A 25,708-nucleotide genomic window follows, 5' to 3' on the forward strand; every position below is an offset into this window, starting at 1 on the left:
TCCACTTTTGCAGGAGGGAACCGATGCTTTGGGACTAAACCTTGCCAGGACATGGTCTCACCTTGACAATGGAGCTACCATTTACTTTACTTCCAGACCATCCCTCCCACGTTCTGGAAGAAAATTTGAGCATGCATCCTGTTCTGTATGTCAGCCCAATGCTATGTTGTTTTCCTGGGGTCTCCAACACCATGCCTGAGGCCACCTTGATCAGAGAGGCTCCGTGCTGAGCTATGAGACGTATAGATGCTAGAAAAGCAGAATCCAAATGGAATGGGTTCCTTGTGAAAGATATTGTCCCCCTGCCGCAATACAAAGCTGTGCTCTTTCAGTAATCAGCAGCAAAGACTTGAGAAATGTAGAAGGATGTCATGGATAGAAGGCTCCTACTGTTCATTCATACACCTTTCCACTACTAAGATCTAATCATAGGTTTTTCCAAGTTCAAAGAGTAGTTGCTTGGTGCTCAACACAGCTGTTCCAACTGAGTTCTGGGCTCTGAGCCAGAAGATTGTATAAAACACCTTTAGAACATGCCTATCCCCTCTTAGAACATTTCTTGGTGTTCACAGTGTTTTAAATTCTCACCAAACCTGTTCTGTTCTTTTGAAACCATAAATAGTTATGGCACATCTGTCCCTAGGCTGTTGTATTTTTCCCCCTTTGAAAACCAATGCAAAGGACATATAGGGGCTGTGTTTCAGAGTGTAGGAGTTCATATCAGGAATGTTGCCAAAATACTTTCTTCATATACTCATCATTGAGCCCAACCTGCTCTGTTCTCCCAAGTGGTGACTGTGTGTTTACTATGTGGAGTTGAAGTTAGTTCTGATGGAAGTTAGCTCTGATGGAACAAAAGACTGTCTTGCAAAAATATATATCCATAAATATAATTTTCCAGAGGGGTGATAGCAGAAAAATCCTGGCACTTGTAAGCTAGTTAACAAATGCAGCATGATTAAAAACCCATTTTCCTAATTCAAGCCACGGGTGACAAAATTGAACTTCTTGTGGAACAGTGTGGCCCATCAACACTCGCATGGGTCTGGAACACAACCCCTGTGCAAATTAGTTGCTCCCTGTACAGGGCCCTCGTATTTGCGGGACCACCTCTCCTGGTACGCCCCGCAGAGGACCTTAAGGTCCATGAATAATCATAGTTTAGAGGTCCCAGGTCCTAAGGAAGAAGAGTTTGGATTTGATATCCCGCCTTTCACTCTCCTTCAGGAGTCTCAAAGCGGCTAACATTCTCCTTTCCCTTCCTCCCCCACAACAAACACTCTGTGAGGTGAGTGGGGCTGAGAGACTTCAAAGAAGTGTGACTGGCCGGAAGGTCACCCAGCAGCTGCATGTGGAGGAGCGGAGACGCGAACCCGGTTCCCCAGATTACGAGACTACCGCTCTTAACCACTACACCACACTGGCTCTCATTATCCTCCACCAGGGCCAGGGCCTTCTCAGTGATGGCTCTGACCTGGTGGAATGCTCTGTCCCATGAGACCAGGGGCCTGCAGGATTTAACTTCCTTCCGCAGGGCCTGTAAGACAGAGCTATTCTGCCTTGCTTTCAATTTGAATTTAGCCTGATCTTTTATTCCCCTTCCTTCCTTCCCCCTCCCCTTTTTATGAAGAATACCCGCTCTGGGATCCCACAGCTAATTCTCCCCTGGCCTCCTTGCTGGCCCAAATAGGATTAATTTAGCCAGCTAGCCCTGGTGATCATCTAATGTTTATTGGATGGATTTCCCCCTAAACTGATTCTAGAACGTTGAATTTATTGTTAGTCACACTTTTATACTATATTTTATACTGTTTTTGTTGTATCACAATTAAGTGTTTTAAATTTGTTGTTAGCCTCCCTGAGCCTGGTTTTCTGAACCGGGAAGGGTGGGGTATAATTAATAAATAAATAAATAAATAAATAAATAAATAAATAAATAAATAACAGGTTTTTAAAATTGCTTTAATTACTTTTGCTAATTTGCACCACTACTTATTTGGCTGAGCATGGAAGCTTGAAAGTGAGTCCATGCAGCAAAGTTCTCAGTACAATAAAGAACCAAACATGGTTCAGTGAGCAAGCTACTGAGCAAAACACAGAGTATAGAGGAGGGAAAATTACAGTCTATCAGTATTGCTGGCCCAGGGTAAATCTAGTGAGTCTGGACTCTGAAGAAGCACAAACTCAGGGCGGAAGGGAGAAATGAGCTAAGAGGAAGGGACGTTTGGCAAATTCTCACCATGATCAACTCCTACCCGGAAACCTATGTCCCCACTGTGGAAGGACATGTGGATCCAGAATTGGCCTCCACTTACAGACTCACAGTTAAGAGCATTTTCTTGGAAGACAATCTTACTTGGCTACGAGTGATCACCAAAGAAGTAGTAGTGAGTCTAACCTGGGTGCGTGTGTGATAATATAGAGGATGGGGTGACTCCCCTATGAGGAAAGGAGCTTGTTCACACTTCTGCTCGTCCCGTGCATAAAAAAAACAAGGGTCTAAATGTTTTCCCATTTGTCCTGTTGCTTTCTAGGCACAGGTCCAAGTAGTTTTCTCTTTGCCCTGCCATTTCCCCCTGGAAAACCTGCTCTTTTGCGCTAAATTGGAACAAACACCAATTTGGAGAAAAACCGATTGACAACTGCTCCGATTCAGTGGATTTCCCCAGCGGAAAGCGGCAGGAAGTGTGGATGAGCCCAAGGTTGCAGTGCTTGGGGCATTTTAGTTTAGAGAAAAGGCAAGTAAGTGGTGACATGCTAGAAGTTTATAAAATTATGTGTGACATGGGGGAAAGTGGCTAGAGAAAAGTTTTTCTCCCTCACTAGAATTTGGGGGTATCCAAGAAAGTCCTTCTTTATGGAGTTCCTACTTAGACTGTGGAGCTCATTCCCACTGGAGAGAGTGATGGCCACCAACTTGGATGGCTTTCATAGAGGATTGGATAAAGTCATGGAGAATAAAGCTATCAATGGTGACTAGACATGATGCCTATGCTGCATAGTCGGAGGCACTAAGTAATGCTTCTAAATGCCAGTTGCTTGTATGGAGAGCCAGTGTGGTGTAGTGGTTAAGAGCAGTGAACTCGTAATCTGGTGAACCGGGTTCGGGTCTCCGCTCCTCCACCTGCAGCTGCTGGGTGACCTTGGGCCAGTCACACTTCTCTGAAGTCTCTCAGCTTCACTCACCTCACAGAGTGTTTGTTGTGGGGGAGGAAGGGAAGGGAAAGGAGAATGTTAGCCACTTTGAGACTCCTTCGGGTAGTGATAAAGCGGGATATCAAATCCAAACTCCTCTTCTTCTTCTTCTTGCTGGAAACCACAGGAGGGCAGAGTGCTCTTGTGCTTGAGTCCTGCTTGTGGGTTTCCCACTGTGAACAGGCTGCTGGAACAATAGAGCCACTGGCCTGATCTAGCAGGTTCTTCTTAGATAAAGGGACCCCTGACCATTAGGTCCAGTCGTGACCGACTCTGGGGTTGTGGCGCTCATCTCGCTTTATTGGCCGAGGAAGCCGGCGTACAGCTTCCGGGTCATGTGGCCAGCATGACTAAGCTGCTTCTGGTGAACCAGAGCAGTGCACGGAAACGCCGTTTACCTTCCTGCCGGAGTGGTACCTATTTATCTGCTTGCCCTTTGACGTGCTTTCGAACTGCTAGGTTGGCAGGAGCAGGGACTGAGCAACGGGAGTTCACCCCGTTGTGGGGATTCGAACCACTGACCTTCTGATCGGCAAGTCCTAGGCTCTGTGGTTTAACCCACAGCGCCACCCGCGTCCCACAGGTTCGTCTTACCTTATGAAATCCTACCCTTGTCTCAAATTGGATGAGTGGTTGGCTCCTTGGGTATTCAGAGCAAATTCAGAGCCTGGCTATAAATGCTCTCAAGTTGACTTGATGGACGCAAGATCTCAAGAAACTTGAAGTACTAAATCCATTGCTCCCTGCAAGGATGCAGACCTTTGGCAGCAGACTGCCTCATCCAAGGGAAGAAACTGTGCCTTGTCTGGACTTCCCCTTTCCTGTCACCCTTTCCAGCTAATATTTTTGAACAGTTGGGAGGGGAAAGAGAAGTGAAGACCAGTAGCCTGAGAGAGAACCCTAAATTAAGTAAGAGAAACATGATGCTTTGGCCAGGAGCCCACACTGCTCAGAGGAGGGATGGGAGACAAATTTGTTTGGTATGCATTTTAATGGAAATCTGCCTAATTAGCACTTCAGCAACCAAGTAATTATTAATTGATTATTACATTTACATATTCCCAACTTTCCACCAACAAGTTCAATGTAGTATACGTGGTTCCCCACTTCCTTCCAGAGACTGGTCCAAGGTCACCCAGGGACCTTGGCAGAGTGGGGATTTGAACCCTGGACGCCTGGGTCTGCCGGATGCCTCTTTCCAGCCAAAATATGCGTACAAAAACAGAATACCTGTGCAATACAGTGGAAACCATTTATTGCATATTACAGAAGAAATTCATTTCTTCCACAAGCAAAGAATGGCCCTTTTAGTGTTGTAATCAAAGGTGTCAATAATAACTGATAATAAAGGCAAATGTGTATGGAAAACATATGTTGGGGAGAGCTGAATTAATATATATTGCATATATTAGGGGAAATTGCTTGCAAAAACGTGTGTGTTAGGAGAAATGTGTGTGAAAATGTGCATGGATTTTCATGCTGACTTTTTTTTAAAAAAACACAAACTGATGTTGAAATGTGGAGAACTGAACTGCAGACTAGAGAAATGACAAGCTGAGAAAGTAAAATTAAATGGGTAGCTTTGTATGACAAAAGCTAGCTCCTTCCCTCCCAGAAACACAGAGGTGACAAATGTTGCTTTAGTGGTTTATGGTCCTTCTATCTGCCCTGCCTGTAGAGAGAGCTTGTAGAACAGAGATGGAAACCTGTGACTTTCCAGGTGTCTTTAGACTCCAACTCCTCTCGGCCCCGGCCACCATGGCCAGTGGTCAGGGATGATGGGTATTGTAGTCCAGGAACATCTGGAGAACCATAGGCTCCCCATCCCTGATGCAGAATGAACCTTCCACATGTTATCTAAGCAGACCTGCTGGCAGATGAGCAGCATCATATGGAACTAGGCACCAGTGTCTGCTCATTGTCTGGCTACTTCCAAAACTGCCACAATGCATAGGAACCAACTTCTAGGGGCCAAGGTCCCTTCAGGCCTTTCCCAAAGGTTGATGGACATTGCCATTCAAATGGTGTGTGCCGCATCATGTGATTGATTATGCAGGGTGGGCTTACATGCCCCCCTCCACAATATGGTTTTCAAGTTGGCACACCTGCCACAATGAATGATCTGGCATTTCTAGACCACTTGAAGGGAATGAAATATACAGGGAACTCGAAATGCACAAAAGGACTCTCCTATTTTCTTGAGCTCAGAGAATGTGCAATGCAGACCCGTCTCAAACAGAATGGTGGACATAAACATTTGAAATAAAGAAATCCATGTGCCCATATAATATCTTAAGGTGCTGAAGATAAGGGCACAATTCCTGCTTGGGATACACTTAATGCACACTGCAGGATTCGGATCTTAGCCCGTGTCAAGCAGGTGTGATTAATGCGATTCTTATGTCAAAGACTCGAGGTCTCGTGTTGTTTAGTCATCAGTAAGAATGTCTGCTGGCTTTGAACAGGTGGAGGAGAGCCACCGCCCATGCAGTCAGCTGCGGGATCTGGCCCTTCCAAAGCAAATGCTATTGTCCATTGTGTAATACAATTCAAGTAAATATGTGTGCATGCTATATCTGTGAATCAAAATAAAAGGTTAAGTGAAGTACATGGACATGTACTGACATGGCCAGCCCAGTTCATGTGCAAGCATATTCCCAAGGCTTAAGGAAATGCTATCATGAGAAAATGATGGATTAGAATGATACAGCAATGGTTTTTCACACTCTAACCCGTTGGTCTTCAGCTGGTGGGTTGGGACCTGCTTCTGGGTCATGGCCTGATCTAAGGTGAGTTGCAATAGTAGCAGTACCACCATTACCATATGGTGTAAAATTAAGAAATGGGTCTCCAAATGCATATTTGGGTGCAAGTTTAGCAGTGGTTGCCAGCTTTTTTGGATCAGGGGCCACATTTTGGATTTTGAGAGGCACATGAATCTTGCTTTCCCAATGCTAATCCTAAACCAAAGCCTAGGCTGCCTTCCCATACCCCACTTTTTCGTTTGTTTCATTTATAACATATATATATATATATATGCTTTCGTAGATTTTCACGGGTACAGGAATGCAGGTTTTGGTGTCCTCGGGTGTCTTCCCGTGTAGTAAATATATAGTATTTTTAAAAGGAAATCTCTAAGCAGTTTACAAAAACATAAAATAAAACAATTAAAATGATTGATTAAAGACAGGTAGAGAGTTCCAGAGTGTGAGTGCTGCCATTCTAAAAGATCAATTTCTTACATGTGTGGAATGAGTGTTATGTGGCCCCTATAACAGTGCCAGTTCCGCAGGCTGAGGTAGCATATATGAGGTATGGACATCTCCCAAGGAAACTGGCTTTACAGGCTTTATATACTAATAGTAACATCTTGAACTATCTGCCCAACATACTTAAAATGACATTATTCTCTGAACGTAGATGAGAGTTTATAACATTTCTCATCTGCCCAGGATAATTTTGACAGATTAAGGACAGTTTGTAAAATGCCTTAAGTAATACCGAAGGCCTGAAGAACTTTTGCTCAGATGCTGTTTTCCAGTGTGACCATAATGGTGTGTATTCAGGAGCAGGTCCTCTAGAATTCATTGGGGCTTGTTCCCTGGTAAGTGGGGTTTGGATCGCAGCCTACTGATTCGGAATAATGCTTACAAATTCAGCAGAGGAATCTTTGGCCAGTCAAAACACAGACATGTATAGTTTTCTATCAGCTGTGGCATGTTTAAACCCCCTGCATATTTCATCAGACACTCCACTTATTTCAGTACTTTAAATAAGATTTAATAAAAAGTGGCAAGTTCAGACTTGTTCAGCCCTACTTTTGTTTGCAGTTGGCACTGCACAGCTCTATGGGTTTGACTATAGTTAATAATTTTAATTACCTACCTTGTTTTATGCAGGCACACTCGCTTTTAACTACTTATTGGGGGGAAGATACCCATTGTGGGGAAATATCTCGCCTCCCTCCACTATAGCCATCTGTAAAAAATCGTAGCATTGCCATACCAACTCAACTCAAGAGTTTAACTTCTTAGGAACATACAAAGCTGCCATATGATGAGCCAGACCCTTCGCCCATCTAACTCAGTACTGCCTACACTGACAGGCAGCAGCTATCCCGGGTTTCAGGTAGGAGTCCTTACCTACCTAGAGCTGCTAGGGATTGCATTTGGGACTATCTGCATGAAAAACCAGTGGTGTGGTGTGGGGCTGCAGCAGTGTCCCTGCAGGGCCTCTGTCTCCATTGTCCTAGGGCTCACCAATCACCATGAAATAGGCACTACCTTATGCTCCAGAGGGATGCGGGTGGCACTGTGGGTTAAACCACAGAGCTTTGGACTTGCCGATCAGAAGATTGGCGGTTCGAATCCCCGTGACAGAGTGAGCTCCCATTGCTCGGTCCCTGCTCCTGCCAACCTAGCAGTTCGAAAGCACATCAAAGTGCAAGTAGATAAATAGGTACTGCTCCAGCAGGAAGGTAAACGGTGTTTCCGTGCACTGCTCCGGTTCGCCAGAAGCGGCTTAGTCCTGCTGGCCACATGACCCAGAAGCTGTACGCCGTCTCCCTCGGCCAATAAAGTGAGATGAGCGCTGCAACCCCAGAGTTGGCCACAACTGGACCTAATAGTCAGGGGTCCCTTTATGCTCCAGAACTAAGCATTTAGAAACACTGGAAACACAAGGTACTTCAGTTTCAGGAGCATGTTGTGCAAGTTCTCTTACATGCAGTGGAACATCATAGAAAGCACTCCGAAGGAAGACATTGGAGCAAAATCATTCCCCATGTATCTGCACAGAAAATAGTAGATCTAGCTGAAAGGCAACACCAGGAGATCTGCATTGAACATTGCAATGCGTACCTAATTATTATCATAGAACGATAAGATTATTGTATAATTTTAGAAAGTTCTATAATCTTAGACGAGGTGACCATCATGACATTTCTGAATTTGCCACTGCAAAGCAGGTGATCCACCAATGGGCAGACTCCCTCATGTTCCTATGTCGTCTAAGACACTTCTTCACAATGCTTCAAGTTGCGACAGTAGTGGAAAAGAGATACTTCCTATATTTCAAGGGTTAAGGGGGATGCTTACTGTTTTGGCATAACAATAGCCCTGCCTCTCAGGTCAATCTAGCAGGAACTGATGCAGGGATGCCCCATGTTCCACTCAAATCCCTAGCGCATAATGTGAGTAACTGGCACTCTTATACAGAGCATTGGTCACCTATACCAGGGTGGGAAACCTTTAGCCTGTAGGCCAAACCTGGCCTGCCAGGGTTCAAATTTGGTGTGCGAGTCAAACCACACCTACCACACTTGACATCATACGTGAAGTCAGGTGTGGGGCAAGGAGAGATGTGGCTGCCAATGTATAATCAGGGGCCTTAAAGTGCACTCCTGAATGTGTGTTGGCCAAGGGAAGCACGCTTTGGCTGTATGCGACAGCAAAGAGCAGGCTGCACCTTAGGCAGGAGGGCCCAAACCTGCTCAATCAGCTGCACAGGGCTTGCACAGGGATCCCCAATAACAATAATATAATAATAAATTTTATTTATACCCCGCCCTCCCCGGCCAGAGCCGGGCTCAGGGTGGCTAACACCAGTAAAAATACAGTAAAAACATAATAGGGGAAAAACCCCAATTTAAAATACAGGTTAAAATGCAATTTAAAATGCATCCTCATTTTAAAAGGAGCCCATAGATCAAAACCATAAGGGGAGGGAAACATAAGGGTCCGACTGAGGCCAAGCCAAAGGCCAGGCGGAACAGCTCTGTCTTGCTGGCCCTGCGGAAAGATGTCAAGTCCCGCAGGGCCCTGGTTTCTTGTGACAGAGCTTTCCACCAAGTCGGGGCCAGTACTGAAAAGGCTGTGGCCCTAGTTGAGACCAATCTAACCACCTTGCGACTTGGGACCTCCAAAGTGTTGTCATTTGTGGACCTTAAGGTCCTCCGTGGGGCATACCAGAAGAGGCGGTCCCGTAGGTACATGGGTCCTAGGCTGCATAGCACCCGGGAGCCAGCTTTGTGCAGGGTTCTCAAAGTGCTGAGATTAGCTCTTTGTACTGAGCTTCTCAAGTGCCCGGGAGTCAGATGACTCTCAGGCACTTGGGAACCCCTGTGCAAGGGATTTGAACAGGTGGGCTGGGCATGGTAAAGTTGATCCAGGGAGGTGGAGCCAGATAAAGATCAGGCCTCTGGAGTGCAAAAGGTTCCACGTGCCTGGCCTACACACAGTGTATAACATGTGGAAGGTCCTTACTCCTAATCTGATGCAGAGCATCCTACGGCATCCAGAACAAACGCTGCCAAAGGCAGCAGGCAAGGCAGGATGCGAACAATGTGGGCAGACAAAAGTCAGTAGCGGAGAAAGGTGGGGGTGGGTGGTCCACCCCAGGTGTCATCCCTGAGGGGGGTGACATTGCCACATGCGGTGCCCCCCCTGAGGTGTGTGCTGCTGCTGGTACACCCCTCTGGGACATGCGCTGGCGCACCCCCGCAGGTGGCTAGCTCTGTCCCCGTAGGCCGTTCTGGGTGCCGGAGCAGCTAGCTCCGCCTCTGACAAAAAGTGCATTGAATTCAGTGGAAATAACAGTCTTGGGTAAGGAGATGATGGCAAGTCTCATGAAGTGCAGAGGGCAGCCTCTCTGGCTGGCTGGTAGCAACATCTTTATTCCACCAGGCTTTTGCCTGCTAATAATTATATGTGAAGCTCAGTCTTATCTGTCATATCTTTCCATTGTTGCTTTTTTAAAAAATTAAGTTCATGCATTGGGGTGTCTGTGTGTGTAGATGGTTATTGTGTTTTGATTTTTAATTTTTGCAAGTCATTCGGATAAATGAACAGTAGAAAGGTGGGTAGATTTTTTTTAAAAAAATATGTAAATAATAATAATAATTATATAAAATGAATTAAAGGGACACCCCAAGGCCCAGTTCAGACAACATCAAGGAGTGTCAAAAAATCAAAACAAACAAGCTGCTGACTTGCTTCCCAGCAGCTTCTCTCTGGCTCTGTTTACCGGAGAGGTTGGGAGGCTGTAGGCAAAGGAAGGGGGAAGCTCAATGGGCTTCAGATGATTTTTACATTCCAAGGCTGGGCTGGGCAAGGCTGGGCTGACGAACAATTCATGACAGCCCAACCTTTTTCTGAAAACTTGCACCAAAGGGAGATTTCCATAAACACCCTTGACATCTTCTTGTTCCATTGGCAAATGAACTGCTCTTGCAATCAGGGAAACGCTTTCCTGTGATGGGCTTGCTCAGTGTGGAATGGGGTCAGGTAAAGATTTATTTATTTATTTTCCATATATTTATTTGCTGCCTGGGTTCCTTTAGAAGGAAAAGCAAAGTATCAGTCAATCGCCATAAGAGTTCTGAAGTTTGAGCCCATCATACTCCCCATTACATCATAAGGAACATAAGAAGGCATGAGAACTTCTCCTTAGCTCCCCACATCTCTCAGGAACAAAGAGAGAGAGGGGAGGGAGGGAAGGTCTAAATTCTCATCTGGCATCCCTTTCTTTACCCCCAAGCTTACCTAGTGTTACCTAGTAAATCAGTTTCCAATCCATGCTGGTTTCTGTCCTGTTTCCACACCATTCTGCAATTAAAACAAAGCACACACATGAAAATCACATTATTTTTAGTATGCATTATCTATATTTATTATCAACTTCTTTTGTGTTTTATCCTAAAATGTATTTTGTCTCAAGATACACACATTTATATGCATTTTGGTGCATATTATGGACTGAGAACTCTATTGCAGAATTCAGAGAAGTGTGAACTGCGTTCCAGCCCAGCAAATGTGAATTTGGTTAGTCTATGTAAAAATGTGGACTGAGCAAAATTCTTGGGCATTTCTGCCTGTTGGCAACAGACATGAGGGTCATGCAACAGAGACGTTCTGCAATGTAGCTTCCATTAGTCTTTACATTGCTATAGAATCCCCCTGAGCACTAGGTACTCTGGTAAATGTGGCTTGGGAGCTCCTGTCTCTTCACCCTGGTAAGGACACAGGCACCCTGGGAACCACAATCGGCAGAGTTCCAAGGAAGCAGCTTTAACCGTGTTCTAAGATGTTATGGAGGCCCCATCACTAGCCCTCCCTATCACTACTGGTGCCAGGGCCAAGTACAGAAAAGTGAAGAGTGTGGCAGCAGTGGAAGAGAACACAGGTGACTGGGTGAACCTGTTCTGGGTTCCAGTGTGGTGTAGCGGTTAAGAGCGGTAGTCTCGTAATCTGGTGAACCAGGTTCGTGTCTCTGCTCCTCCACATGCAGCTGCTGGGTGACCTTGGGCTAGTCACACTTCTCTGAAGTCTCTCAGCCTCACTCACCTCACAGAGTGTTTGTTGTGGGGGAGGAAGGGAAAGGAGAATGTTAGCTGCTTTGAGACTCCTTCGGGTAGTGATAAAGCGGGATATCAAATCCAAACTCCTCCTCTTCTTCTGGGACTGAGTCTTAATTTCAGAAGAGTTTGGAGAGACATCAGTTTTTGTTCTGAGCCCCCTAGTCTAACAGTCAATGGTTTTGCTATACCTTACAATCTGGTAATAGTAATTTTTAAAGTGCCACTAAGTATGGGGACGCAGGTGGCACTGTGGGTTAAACCACAGAGCCTAGGACTTGCCGATCAGAAGGTTGGCGGTTCGAATCCCCGTGACGGGGTGAGCTCCCGTTGCTCGGTCCCAGCTCCTGGCAACCTAGCAGTTCGAAAGCACATCAAAGTGCAAGTAGATAAATAGGTACCTGTGATGGGACGATGAGCTGCTTGTGCGTAAAATGCAAGTCCCTCAGAGTTTGATCAGGTTTTCAAACCTCTGCCTGTGACGGAGCCCCTCCAGCATGGCTGCGTCAATCACTAGTAGAATCCGAAAGTGGCTGCTTTCGGAATCGTTTCCAACATAAAAGCTCTTTAACGGAAACACGTCGTCTGGCCTCTCGGCGTGACAGTTTCCGGCGAGGTGTGGGTGTCCCTATAGGAGGTCCTGAGACCTCCCCACTGTTTTCGCTGGAAGCGTCTCTGAGCCATCCCTCCGACTCACTTTCCCTTGGAGTTCTTGCTCGCCCTCTACTGGTTCCCTCTTCCGCTGCTACTCCTCTCTCAACCTCAGTGAGCCTTTGCGCCCCCGGCGCTTTAGATGGCAGTTCCCTGACATCCACCTCCCCTCCAGGGCCCCCTTCACCCCCTCCCGTCTCCTCCCCTACTGGCGGTGAGGAGGTAAAACCCCTGAAAGAACCTCCTTCGTCTTCCGACGTCGCGAACACTTCCCTCCACTTGTTGCTGTTCCTACTCTCTCGGTAATCTTCGTCATCGGAGTCCACTCCCTCTTCCAACTCCGACTCCGCGAACCCTTCCATTTCCTCTTCCTCATCGGTGGTGCCGAAATACTCCCTCCTAAACCTTGCTATCGGCTGAGGTTTCCTCGGGAACCTTTGGTGGAACGTTTCTGTTAAAACCTCGTCATTGACTTCCTCTGCATTCACCCAGGTGCTTTCTGACTCCGGTTCCCCTTCCCACGCCACCAAATACTCCACCTGATTTCCCTTCCACCTGGAATCGAGGATTTCCGCTACATGGTTGCGGCGTTCCCTCTCTTCCAAGGCTGGTCCCCTGACGTACTCCCCTTCACGTCCCCCCCTGTATGGTGACAGTAACGACCTGTGGAACACTGGGTGCAATTTCATGTGGTTGGGTAATCGGAGTTTGAAAGCTACTGGGTTGACCTGCTGAATGACCTCAAAGGGTCCCAATCTTCTGGGCCTCAATTTCTTACAACCCCCTTTGAACGGCAACCCTTGGGTTGACAACCACACTTGATCCCCCACCCTTATGGTTTCACCTTCCCTTCTGTTCTTGTCTGCCTGCTTCTTATATTGTGCCTTAGCCCTTTCTAAGTTGAGCTGGAGCTGATGATGGATCGCTTCCATCTCTTCTACAAAATGTTCAGCCGCTGGGACGCTCCATCTCTCCCCTCCTTCCCCTGGAAATGCCCTGGGGTGACACCCGTAATTAGCCAAAAAGGGACTCATCCCTGTGGACACATTCTCCGCATTATTGTAGGCAAATTCTGCCAACGCCAACTTTTCGACCCAATCGTTCTCTCTGTCATTGACATAACACCTCAGATATTGTTGAAGAATGCCATTTGCTCTTTCCGCCTGCCCGTTGGTTTCAGGGTGCCGGGCAGTTGAAAAATTGACTTCCACGTGCAGCAAGCTCATGAGCTTCCTCCAGAACCTGGAAGTAAATTGTTTGCCGCGATCTGAGATCACCCTCAAGGGAGCCCCGTGCAACCTAAAGATGTGTTCTACAAACAACTTCGCTGTTTCTTCCGCTGTGACTGCATGTGAGCATGCTACAAAGTGGCACATCTTAGTTAACAGGTCTACTACTACCATGATGGCTGTTTTCCCCTTGGACTTTGGCAGATCCGTCATAAAATCTATTGATATCGCTTCCCAAGGCCGTTCTGGTGTGGGTAATGGTTCTAATAACCCTGCCGGCGCCCTTCTTTCCCCTTTGGCTCGCTGACATTGGTCACACCCTCTTACATACTCCCTTACATCTTCCCTCACCTTAGGCCACCAAAATTCCCTGGTAACCAACCACATGGTCTTGTGTTGTCCAAAATGTCCCGCCGTGGGGCTATCATGCAACTGCTTGAGTACTCTCCCCCTCAATTCACCTTCGGGTATATACAGTGCCCCTTTGTAATACAATGCCCCATTTCTTTCCTCAAAACCTCCGGGGCTCTCGCCCTCCCCCCTGAGACCTCTGAGCTTATCCTGGGCATATTCATCATTTTCCGTTTCCTCTACCAGTTCTCGTTGCCCCACCAGCGCCCCCCCACACACCCAGCGGTCCTCAGGGATGACATGTCTCTCTTCGATCACCCCCTCCCCTTCCCAATACTCTGGTTTGCGTGAGAGCGCGTCCGCCCTGACGTTTTCTGGGCCTGGCACATAACAAATTTCAAAGTTGAATTTGGAGAATTCCTGTGCCCATCTCACTTGTCGTTGGTTGAGCACTCGAGCTGTTCTCCAATACTCTAAATTCTTGTGGTCGGTGCACACTTGCACCTTGTGTTGTGCCCCAATTAATAAATGTCTCCACCTCCGGAATGCTTCGTGAATGGCAAGTAGTTCCCTGTCATACACCGTGTAATTCCTCTCGGATTTATTCAGCTTCCGCGAGAAGAAGGCACACGGTCTCCACTCCGACGCACTCCTCCCCGGTTGAAGAAGGACCGCCCCTACCGCCCGGTCGGATGCATCGGTTTCCACTCTCATGGGTTTTCGTAAATCCACATGCAGAAGTTGTTCTTCCGAGGCGAAAGCCCTTTTCAGTTCTTCAAAGGCTCGATCCGCCTCTACCGTCCAAACAAATTTCTTCTTGCTGCTGAGGCAGTCGGTGATGGGCGCCGTCAAGTGGGCAAAGTTCTTGATGAACTTCCGATAAAAGTTCCCAAACCCCAAGAATCTTTGCACGTCCTTCTTGGTCTTCGGTGTCTTCCATTCCAGTACCGCTTGGACCTTGCCTGGATCCATGGCCAATCCCTTGTCTGACAAGCGGTACCCCAGGAATTCCACCTCCTTGGTATGAAACTGGCACTTCTCCAGTTTCACCCACAGCTGGTTGGCTTGCAGCCTGCCCAACACTTCTCGAACGTCCCTCACATGCTGTTCCTCATCTTCCGAATACACCAACACGTCGTCTAAAAAGGCCACACAATTCTTGTAGAGCAAAGGTCCCAGAACGTGGTTTATAAAAGCTTGAAAACACGCGGAGCCCCCTTGTAGACCGAAGGGCATAACGAGGTATTCAAAGGCTCCCAAAGGGGTAAACATGGTGGTCTTCCATTCATCTCCCTTCCTTATGCGTATCAGATTGTACGCCCCCCGCAGGTCCAGCTTTGTAAAAATCTTTCCCTTCCTTACTCTGGTCAAAATGTCATCAATTCGGGGCATAGGGAAAGCCAGGGGCTCCGACACTGCATTGAGGGCCCTAAAGTCACACACCAGTCTCGGTTTGTCTGTGTTCTTTTTGTCCACAAAAAACACTGGGCTGCCCCCCACCGCTCGGGACTCTCTGATGAAACCTCGCTTCAGGTTTTTGTCAATGAACTCCCTCAGCTCCTGCATCTCCCTGTCTGACATGGCGTACAGCTTGCCTACTGGGAGTTGGGCCCCAGGGAGTAGGTTGATTTGACAGTCAAAGGGTCTATGCGGTGGCAGTTTGTCTGCTTCCCTTTCGCTGAATACGTTGCTCAGATCTGCGTATTGCGGGGGCACCTTCCCTTTGTCCATTACTTCCATCCCGGCTAGGGTGACTCTGTCTCCTCCCGAAACCTTCCCCTCCTTGCAGTGTTCTAGGCAATGCGCTGACCCAAAGGAGACCACCCTCTGATGCCAGCCCACTAGCGGTTCGTGTAGCGCCAGCCAGCTCATCCCCAAAATGATGGGCGCTCCTCCCAGGATGGCCACATTAAACGCTATCTGTTCGGTGTGCCTTGCCACCCTCATTATCATCGGGACAGTCTGTTGGCTAACTTCTCCCCCCAACAGCTCTCTGCCGTCAATCGTAGTCACCTGCAAGGGGTTACTTAAAGGGATGGTCTGTATCTGGTGCTCAGCTGCAAACTCCTTACTCATGAAATTACAGGAGCTGCCTGAATCCAAAAGCGCCTTGATCTTTAGTGGGTGTCCGTTTGGCAGTTCTAGTAACACCTCTATCACTAAAGCGGGTCTGGGAGGTTCCGGCATGGGCACTTTCACTGCTCTTTGGCCTGGCTGCTGTGCCCCGACGGTGGCAGCCAGGCGTTGGCTTTTACTTGCTCCTTGCCTTCCTCTTCCTTTCCCCCAACAGCTCCTGCCATCCCTTGCCATTCCTTTCTTTGTGGGCAGACTCTGGCAAAGTGCCCTGGCTGTTGGCAGAGATAACATCTCTTGGCGCTCCTTCCCTCCTTCTTCCGCCCTTCACTGGGATTTGAAACTGCGCGCGCCCGCGCTGTTCCAACTTCCATCGGCTCTGCCGGCGGGAAAGGTGGCTCTGGAATGTCTGGAATGCGGAACTCCCTCCAACGGTCTCCTTTCCCTTCCCGCTTTTCCAAAGCCCTCGCCTCCTGGCGCGCTCCTATGCACAGCGCAGATTTGGTTAACTGATCCATAGACTCCGCCCTGGGCCCCCGGGAAAGCTCATCTTTGACGGTTGAAGAAAGCCCCTCTTCGAAAAGCATTTGGATGGGCTCCGCCGATAGGTCCCACCCCAATTTATGAATCAGCATAGTAAACTCAGTCCAGTACTCACGGACAGATCTGCTTCCTTGCTGGCAAGCCATTAACTGCCTTCGCACCACCCCCTGCTCAATATCGCTGGAAAACATCAGGTCCATGGCACGAAAAAACTTCCTCGTGTCCTTTAGGATCTCATTATTCGCTGCCATCAGGGGTCTAACCCAATCCTTCGCCCCGGATTCGAGATGGCCAATCACAAAAGCCACTCGCGATTCCTCGTCGGGGAAGTCATCAAACTGCAAGTTTAGAGCGTATTGCATCTCTGTTCTAAAGGCATGATAGTTCCTGGGATCCCCCCCGAATTTCTGCACCAATCCTGGCACCTTTCTGGCGAGCGGGGTGGTTTTCTCCTTTCCCTTTTCTGCATCCTGAGCCCTCCTCTCCTCAAGCCTCGCCGTTTGCAGCGCCAACTGGATCTCCAACGCCCTGTACCTTTCTTCCAGGCTTGGACCCCCTCCAGCTGCTCCTGCTCCTCCGGTTCCGGCTGGGTTGCTCATGATGCTTCTCCCTGCACAAGCTGGCTTTCGGTGACTTTCGGATTGCTGTGCTGTGATGGGACGATGAGCTGCTTGTGCGTAAAATGCAAGTCCCTCAGAGTTTGATCAGGTTTTCAAACCTCTGCCTGTGACGGAGCCCCTCCAGCATGGCTGCGTCAATCACTAGTAGAATCCGAAAGTGGCTGCTTTCGGAATCGTTTCCAACATAAAAGCTCTTTAACGGAAACACGTCGTCTGGCCTCTCGGCGTGACAGTTTCCGGCGAGGTGTGGGTGTCCCTATAGGAGGTCCTGAGACCTCCCCACTGTTTTCGCTGGAAGCGTCTCTGAGCCATCCCTCCGACTCACTTTCCCTTGGAGTTCTTGCTCGCCCTCTACTGGTTCCCTCTTCCGCTGCTACTCCTCTCTCAACCTCAGTGAGCCTTTGCGCCCCCGGCGCTTTAGATGGCAGTTCCCTGACAGTACCACTCCGGTGGGAAGGTAGACGGTGTTTCCGTGCGCTGCTCTGGTTTGCAGAAGCGGCTTAGTCATGCTGGCCACATGACCCGGAAGCTGTACGCTGGCTCCCTCGGCCAATAAAGCGAGATGAGCGCCGCAACCCCAGAGTCAGTCAGGGGTCCCTTTACGTTTACCTTTAAGTTCAGTGGGACTTATTCCCAGGTAAGCATTAGGCTCAGATTCAGTCTAAGGCCTTTTTGAAATCAATGTGAAAAGTTCATTTTGAAGTCCCATTGGTTTCAATGGGACTTAGGTGCAGTTGACTTTAATGATCTTCCGATAAATCTGTCACCCTGTCATCTGATCAAAGCTCTTGCTTTCTTGCCCTGTCCATGGGTGGGTGATGATTCTCCCTCTTCTTCTATAGGAGAGATCTTTATTTTTAGCCATCTCTAGTGGAGTTGACGCCACTGAAGATATTTCAAAATGAGAGAGATACTATGGAGGGAGCAAGGATTGCCAGCACTTTGAAGATTTCGCAACAGAGGTAACATTCGCTACCAGTTACGTCAATGAATCTCTAATATGCCTATTGCAAAGGCATCTAAACAACAGGAACAAAACCACAATGTGATCACCAGAGTCAATCCAAAAGAAAAGCCGTCCACCCTAAATGCAAAAGCCAGACCACATCAAAGTCATATGACAAGTCAAATGCCAGGAACCATCAGGAAAATATTGGGCTTCGACAACAGGCAAATATTCCCTGTGATACAATGAACAGGGAAGGTTAGAATAGATTAAAAACAATAAGGGGTGGGGGGAGGGAAAAACATCCAACTAAAACAAATATGACTTACAGATTTTTCCAGGCCAGAAGATCTGCTTCCCTCGACTCCACCTTGTTCCTTCTGAGTAAACATTACAGTATTCTACAGATAAAATCCTTGCAGATGAAGACCAAGGGCACATTCACACCATACATTTAAAGCACTCTATCACTTTAAGCAATCATGGCTTCCCCCAAAGAATTCTGGGAGCTGTAATTTGTTAAGTGTGTTGAGCATTTGGGCACCTATTCTCTTCCCAGAGCTTCAACACCCAGGGCATTTTAACCATCAATCCTGCTTCACAGGGAACTGTGAGAATTGTAGCTCTGGGAAGGGAATAACAACTCTCAGCAATTTTTTTTGAAAATGGGCAGTTTTGAACTCTGGCAGACCTCATGAAAAAGTGACCTTTGGAGCTTGGCATGATTGATCAACAACTTATGTTCTTTTGCTTTTGTTGTTTGATGCAAGCCTACCACCTTCACGCAGGTGCCCTAGCTTGTCCTGCCACTTTCCCCTAGGAAAACCCTAGTAGTTCTCATGTGATTGGCTAACGTTGGTTACATGGGAGATATCTAGTGAAGGAGAGACTCCATTTTTATGTGAAGCAAGATGACTGTGTTTTAGAATCCATTGTGAGCACTGCTAAGTTGAATAGCGTGTTGGAGTGCTTCTTCTCTGCTTGAAAGAGAGAGAGCAAATCTGAGCTGTGGAAAGAGGAAAATACGGTTGTTTGGAAGCTGGAAGAAGAGACTGTAGGTAGGCCCATGCTTGGAGAAGCATGTGACTGTAAATATTATGTTTTAATTCATCTTTAACTATAAGTTTCTGCAAGTACAGTCATCCTTCACGTTGCGTCCACTTCATGTTCCGTTTTTTCGGGTTGTGGACTGCCGAAACCTGGAAGTACCGGAACAGGTTACTTCCAGGTTTCAGCAGTCGCACATGCACAGAAGCGCTAAATCGCGCTTTGTGCATGCACAGAAGCACCGAATTGCAACCTGCGCATGTGCAGACGCAGGTTGCGAACGCTGCAGGTTGAGAACGTGTGCATGGATCACGTTCGCAACCCGAGTGTCCACTGTAAAGGTTTTGAATGTTAAAGTTTGGACATTGGTTTAATTCCCAAAGAAGGGTTTCAGTCACATATATGATTTGAGCTTCTTAGCTGTGATTTTGCTATTCGTAACTTCAACATAAATGGACCCACGCGCCCCCGATTGCACATCAGCTGGACATGCCTAAAATGGTTGCTGCCTGTATTAGTCAAAATATCATATAGATGTGTAAATGTTCCGAGGGATTAACATTGAAATGCTGGTGAATTTTCATGAGGAATAATAAAAAAGAGGTGTAAATGTGGATAACTGAACTGAAGACTGGAAAAAAAACCTGAGACTCTGAGATAAACTGAAATTGACAGATACAGACATCCCTACCCAATGCTTAGGAAAAAATAGGCTCAAATGACTGTAAAGGTTGGTGTAATCTGAAGACATGGGAGGCCACCATCTTGCTGAAGCTAAGCAGGTCTGAGTCTGGTTAGGACCTGGTTGAGAGACCTCCTGGGAGCCAAATATATGCCACCTTGGTTCTGAGATGGAAGAAAGATGGGATATAAAGGGAGAGCCAATAACTTTTCTGGAATCTCATCTGGAGCAAGAATGTCATGTTACTTCATAATAAGGCTGGTCCTGAAGTGAGTAGAACAAATGCATTTATATAAGAACAGCACAGCTGGTTCTTTTTTTATTGAACTGTGCAAGTTTCTAAAACTCATTACTAAAGACAATATCATGACTTGTATCAAGTCCTAGAAAACAGCAGGCTCCTTAGTGTAGTTTCCACTGGCTGCAGTAGAATTGTTTGCAGGATTTTGTGTCTTTTCTTGCCTTTAAAAATGTTTTTTTAAAATGTCCATATGCATTATTATAATATACTTTCAATGTATACTACTCTTTTCATTGAGGTCACTTTCTTGAAATAAGCGGGTGATCTAAACTTTTAGGAGACAAACAAATTACTCATTATTCCTGAGCTCCATTTGTCCTTCTGGATCCTTGAGAACCAGAGTATTTTGCCAGCTTGCTTTTCCTTTGAGACATTAAAGAGCACCTTTGAGTCAAACCTTTAACAGGACGGTGTGAAAAGGAGAAGTTATGGAGGCCAGTTGACCAAAGGGATTGTGCATCTCCCAGCTTGTCTTTTAGTTCTTTGAAAAGAGCAGGAGGCAAACCTTATAAGAAGAGCAAAGCAAGGTCTGGTACCCAAATGGCCTTTTGTCAGATGTAAAACCCCCATGTTTGTGCTTGCTCCAGTGATGCAGGCGGGGAGCCGAATTTTCCTTTAGCCTTTGTTTGCTTGTGTGAGGCTTAAGGCTTATGCAAAAATTGGCACCTAAGTATAAAATAGTTTCCTATGCTGCAAGAGCAAGGAGTTTGGAACTGGGGATTGCTTTTTAGGCTTTACTTTGATTGTTGTGCTTGTAATCTCACAATGCCAAATGCTTTCCTTATTGCAGACATGGGCTTGCTAGGCAAAACTCCTTGAGGAAAATAAAGGAGTGCAGAATTAAGCTTTGGAATGGCTTCTGCAATGTATTTTGTGTGACGAGGGTGGAAAAAATGCTGGCAATCGTGTCCAGCTTTTGATGATTCGGACCTTTTTAGTTGCCTGATAATGAATACAATGGAGCAAAGATGATACTAGCCATCCACCTGCAGCAATGTTTATATAATATCATAATAATGATAATAATTATATTTTATACCATACTGTGTTATTTTATGGTCTGAGTCAGTGTTTTGCAGGGTGCTGATGTCCATGGATCCACACAAATGATTGCCAGAATATGTACAAACACACTCTTTCAGGTTTGGATGAGGGTTCCCAAGTGCTATTTTGGGGGTGCATATCTCCACTTCCTTCATTTTACATATTTTAGCTGCTATCGACATAGGTTTGTGTCCTTTGCAGTGTTTCGCATCCAAATAAAGTGTTGGACCGGATAAAATTGGCTGCCACTTCATACAGGGCACTAGCCTGGATGTGAATTTATGAATAGCGGTGTCCTGAGGCATATTTTGAGGCTCCCACTCTCCTTGTCTCGTCTACTTATTTTGGCTATTATTGGCATACGTGTGCCATGTTTGACAGTGTCAATACCATCTCATAGAGAATACCCTCCTGAAGTGTGGATGTATCATTTGTGCTGTCTGAAAGCTTATACAGTCATACCTCGGGTTGAATATGCTTCATGTTGAGCACGTTCGAGTTGCGCTCCGCGGCAACCTGGAAGTAATGGAGCGCATTACTTCCAGGTTTCGCCGTTCGCACATGCACAGATGCTCAAAATGACGTCACACACATGCGCAGAAGCAGCGAAAAGTGACACGTGCCTGCGCAGACGTGCCGTCGCTAGTTACATTTGCTTCTGGATGCGAATGGGACTCCGGAACGGATCCCGTTTGTATCCAGAGGTACCACTGTATTGGATTTCACACTGCTAGGGAGAAATCCTGTGCACAAGAACAGGCTCCAGCCTAAGTCAGCCCTCTCCAGTCCCATCCATGGAGTGCCAAGATGTACTTTTGGCTGAGCTGCGGTTGGAGACTTAACACTGGTTGAGCCCAGCTGATCCAGGAATCGGCTGAGCTGAAGATTTGCTGCATCCTAAACTGCAGATCTTATCGTAGGATTACCACCCTACCTTCTTATTCTCTTCTAAATAGTTTACAGTGGTGCCTCGCAAGACGAAATTAATTTGTTCCGCAAGTCTTTTCGTCTTGCGAGTTTTTCGTCTTGCGAAGCACGGTTTCCCATAGGAATGCATTGAAAATCAATCTATGCGTTCCTATGGAAACCGCCTTCAGACCAGGTCTGGGGGCAGTCTGTCCCCCGACCTCTTCTGAAGGCCGGCGGGGGGCGAAAGTCTTTGCTTCCCCCCGCCTGCCTTCCCGGGACAGCGGAGACTTCTCCGCTGTCCCGGGGCGATCTTAAAATGCTGGCGGGCGTTTCTCCGCTCTCCCGGGAAGGCAGGCAGGGGGGAGCAAAGACTTTTGCCCCCCGCCGGCCTTCAGAAGAGGTCCTGGACCTCTTCTGAAGGCGGGCGGGGGGCAAAAGTCTTTGCTCCCCCCCGCCTGCCTTCAAAAGCCATCCGGGATAGCGGGAAGCGCTTCCCTGCTATCCCGGACTGCTTTTAAAATGCTGGCGGTGGAGAGCAAAGCCTTTTGGCCCCCGCCGGCCTTCCTGGACCTCTTCTGAAGGCCGGAGGGGGGGGGGAAACGCTTTGCTCCCCACCGCTAGCATTTAAAAGAGGTCCCCGGAGATTCCCCTATGGGCTTTCTTCTTGCGAAGCAAGCCCATAGGGAAATTCGTTTTGCGAAGCACCTCCAAAACGGAAAACCCTTTCGTCTAGCGGGTTTTTCATCTTGCGAGGCGTTCGTCTTGCGGGGCACCACTGTAGTTATTATTATTTGCAGTATTACCATTATATTATGTTATCTGTTATTGAAATACCCTATTCTCTTGACTGTAATTTGTTTTAAAATTATTTTAATATTATTTTAAATGGCTGTAATGTGCCCTGGGACGTCACGGTGCAGGGTGAGTAAGAAATCAAATAAACACTACTAACAAATAATACTGTGTGGCCTAAACAGAAATCAATGATGCCCCAGGGCAGACAGTGAGCCTGTGGCTGAGCGCAGGTTAAAAGTCATTGGTTTGCCATCCAGCATCTTTCTGCAACTCGGTGGGCTTTCTCGGCTGTTGTCTTAGATCCACAGTGGACCTGCGCGTCAATGGAGCCAGGATTCCATTTGTGTGGTCAGCGTTCCCTTTGCAAACGTATGCATTTCCTTGCATTGCCCCATATAAGCTATTTTTTTTAAAAAAAGCTCCTATGAAGCTGCATGATATTAATCTAGAGTAAATGATCTATTTCAGATTTATGCTGGGGAGCGAATTCACCAGGGTACAGGGAAGTATCTCATCACAGACCTCCATGAATAATGTATTACACTTAGCAGTGGCAGGCTTGAGTTAGCTGAATTCATGTCATTTCATTTCGGGCCATAAGCGACCGCGCTTTCCCTTCGCTTGTCATTCGGAGGCCTGTATTCCTTAGAAAGTAGCCGGTATACAAGCTGAAGCTATTTTTCTTCCTGTCTGCTTTAGAAAGAATACTTTCTCTTTTGACTTAGACACACACATTCATTCTCCCTAATGCTTTTTTAAGAAAGCGAGCCTTAAAGATCAAAGATATTCAGCCAACACCTGTGCTAACAGTATTTTCAATTGCTATTGAGCATTCTTTGTAAAGCTGTTTTTTAAATGCAGGTGTTTTCTTAGTCTAATATGTGGAATTTAAATGAATCCATAAAGGATGAGTACTGAGCATCTTCCACATATCTTTCTATTATGCTTAACATAAAAGTGGAGCTTATTTAATCATAAATTCAGTACAAAGGGAGGAGAAAAAATATCAAAGATTTTCTCCCCATCGCTCTTTGTTAGGTGATGTTATATTCTTTTCTCAAATATTTAAACCAGGAATGGCCAGCTGGTGTCCTGCGGTTCGGATACAACCTATGAATCATATCCCGCCCCTCACTTTCTGAACCCAGGTGGGTCTACCAAATTTTAATTGAAGGTTATTAAAACGTTTGCTACTGTTTCACTTGTACATATATATATATAGTTATGATGGGAAAGAGAGGGGGGAGGTCTACACAGTGCGTAGGGAACCTCAGGCCTGGGGGGGGGGGGAAATAATCTCAAAGTAATCTCTCTCTACTCATTGTGATTCTCCTAAACTATCCCCCCTCTTCCCAGGCTACATCCTTTACTGATCCTCCTTTGCAGCTCACAAGTGCTTTCACTTAGCTAGAATATGTCCTTGAAGTCTGATAATGGCTCTTGTTTGCCTGGATGGTGGCTAGAGAGGGGTCTGTATATTGTTGTTATTGTTCATGTCATTTCTATACCGCTTTAAGAAAACCATCGCAAAGCGGTTTAAAGCCTACATTAAAACACCAAATGAAACCATTTGGGAGAAAACATTACAGATGAAAGTAAAATACAAAGTATACATTTGCAACATAATTAACAGGAAATGTTATCTTAAAGATTCCAAAATAAAACATTAGGAAGGAGGTCAAGTGCAGAATGCGCATTTAAACCAGCATTTGAAGATTCCTCACCAGACATCTCACCCCTTATGTCTTCTGTGCTGAGATCATCTCCCCATGTCAGACGTGGACATATTAGAAGGGGGAGGTCCCTTAATCTCCTAGAAAACACTTCCTCCAACCCAGGATACAGGGAAGGACATTGACACGTCAGAAAGGGCAGGGCTACACACCTCTCCCTCCTGATGATGGGCTGTGTTGTATAGGCACTAGTCTAATGTTCAAAGATTATCTTCACATCTGGTGCTCACCCACATTCACCTCGGATTCTGCCTACCACTGGCCCACCTTGAAGGCTTCCCCGAAGGAAAGGTGACCCTCAAGGTGAAGAAGGTTCACCACCCCAGCCTACATGTTTTAACATTCTCATTCTCTCTCTCTCTCTTGGTTGGTTTTAGATGACCATGTCCATGCTTGTGTGCTCCATAACAATATCAGGACTGAATATATGATCTTGAAGGCGCTCAATGTTCTCTGGCCTCATGGTGATGTCTCAGAAAGTGGATCTCCTGCTCCACATTGCTCAATATATGGGTAGGAAGACTTCCTAAAGTAGAAAGACTGGTCATTAAATTCACAGCCCCCAGCCGTGGCTCTCACCCAGTTTAACCTTAGGCCGGGGCCTCATTGTAGTCTTCAGAAAGACAGCAAGTAAGGGGGAAGTCACAAAAGAGCCTCCTGTAATTTGAGCATTGAGAGCTTGGAAAGGCTGAAAGATTTCATGTGTGCACAGTCTGTGGGCAGTGTGTGTGCGTGTGGGGGTGCAGGATTGTGCCTGCTTGTTCCCCTTCGCAGCCCCTATGTGTATTCTGCACAACTTGTCCAGGAGCCCATGTCTGGACAAGCTGTATTTGTGCAGGTTCTGACTGTGTTATTATGAGAGGGTGTGTCTGAGTGGAACAGAGTAGAAGGGACCTTTAGGTGCGGTAGGAGCCTTTTTTTCTGCAGCTAGATTACGTTGTGTTTATTCTTATATGGGTGGCTGAGAATTTGATTGGTTTGGCTTGTTTAATTGTTTGTTGGGCATATGGTGGGTTGGAAAGAATGGGTTCACTTTTCCTTTTCTTAATTGTCGATCACATTATTTTAAAACCTGGAATTTTTAGTGGATCTTTTTTGGGTTGTTTTCATTGTCCCAGCTCCTGCCAACCTAGCAGTTTGAAAGCACGCCAAAAGTGCAAGTAGATAAATAGGTACCGGTGGGAAGGTAAACGGCGTTTCTGTGCTTCTCTGGTTACAGTGTTCCTTTGCTCCAGA

At 46.7% G+C, this 25,708-nt stretch overlaps 2 long non-coding RNA genes across 2 annotated transcripts in view; one reads left to right on the forward strand and one right to left on the reverse strand.

Moving 5' to 3' along the window:
* Positions 1 to 18,491, reverse strand: part of LOC309353455 — a 64,117-nt gene extending 45,626 nt beyond the window's left edge. Inside the window, exon 1 of the long non-coding RNA XR_014161869.1 lies at positions 18,291 to 18,491. This is a non-coding gene — a long non-coding RNA (uncharacterized lncRNA). The remainder of the gene's footprint in view (positions 1 to 18,290) is intronic.
* Positions 5,878 to 25,708, forward strand: part of LOC309353474 — a 74,505-nt gene continuing 54,674 nt past the window's right edge. Inside the window, exons 1-2 of the long non-coding RNA XR_014161889.1 lie at positions 5,878 to 5,984; positions 17,858 to 17,977. This is a non-coding gene — a long non-coding RNA (uncharacterized lncRNA). The remainder of the gene's footprint in view (positions 5,985 to 17,857; positions 17,978 to 25,708) is intronic.

Source organism: Podarcis melisellensis (genome assembly GCF_964234715.1).
Source record: "Podarcis melisellensis genome assembly, chromosome: 12".
Lineage (NCBI taxonomy): Eukaryota > Metazoa > Chordata > Lepidosauria > Squamata > Lacertidae > Podarcis > Podarcis melisellensis.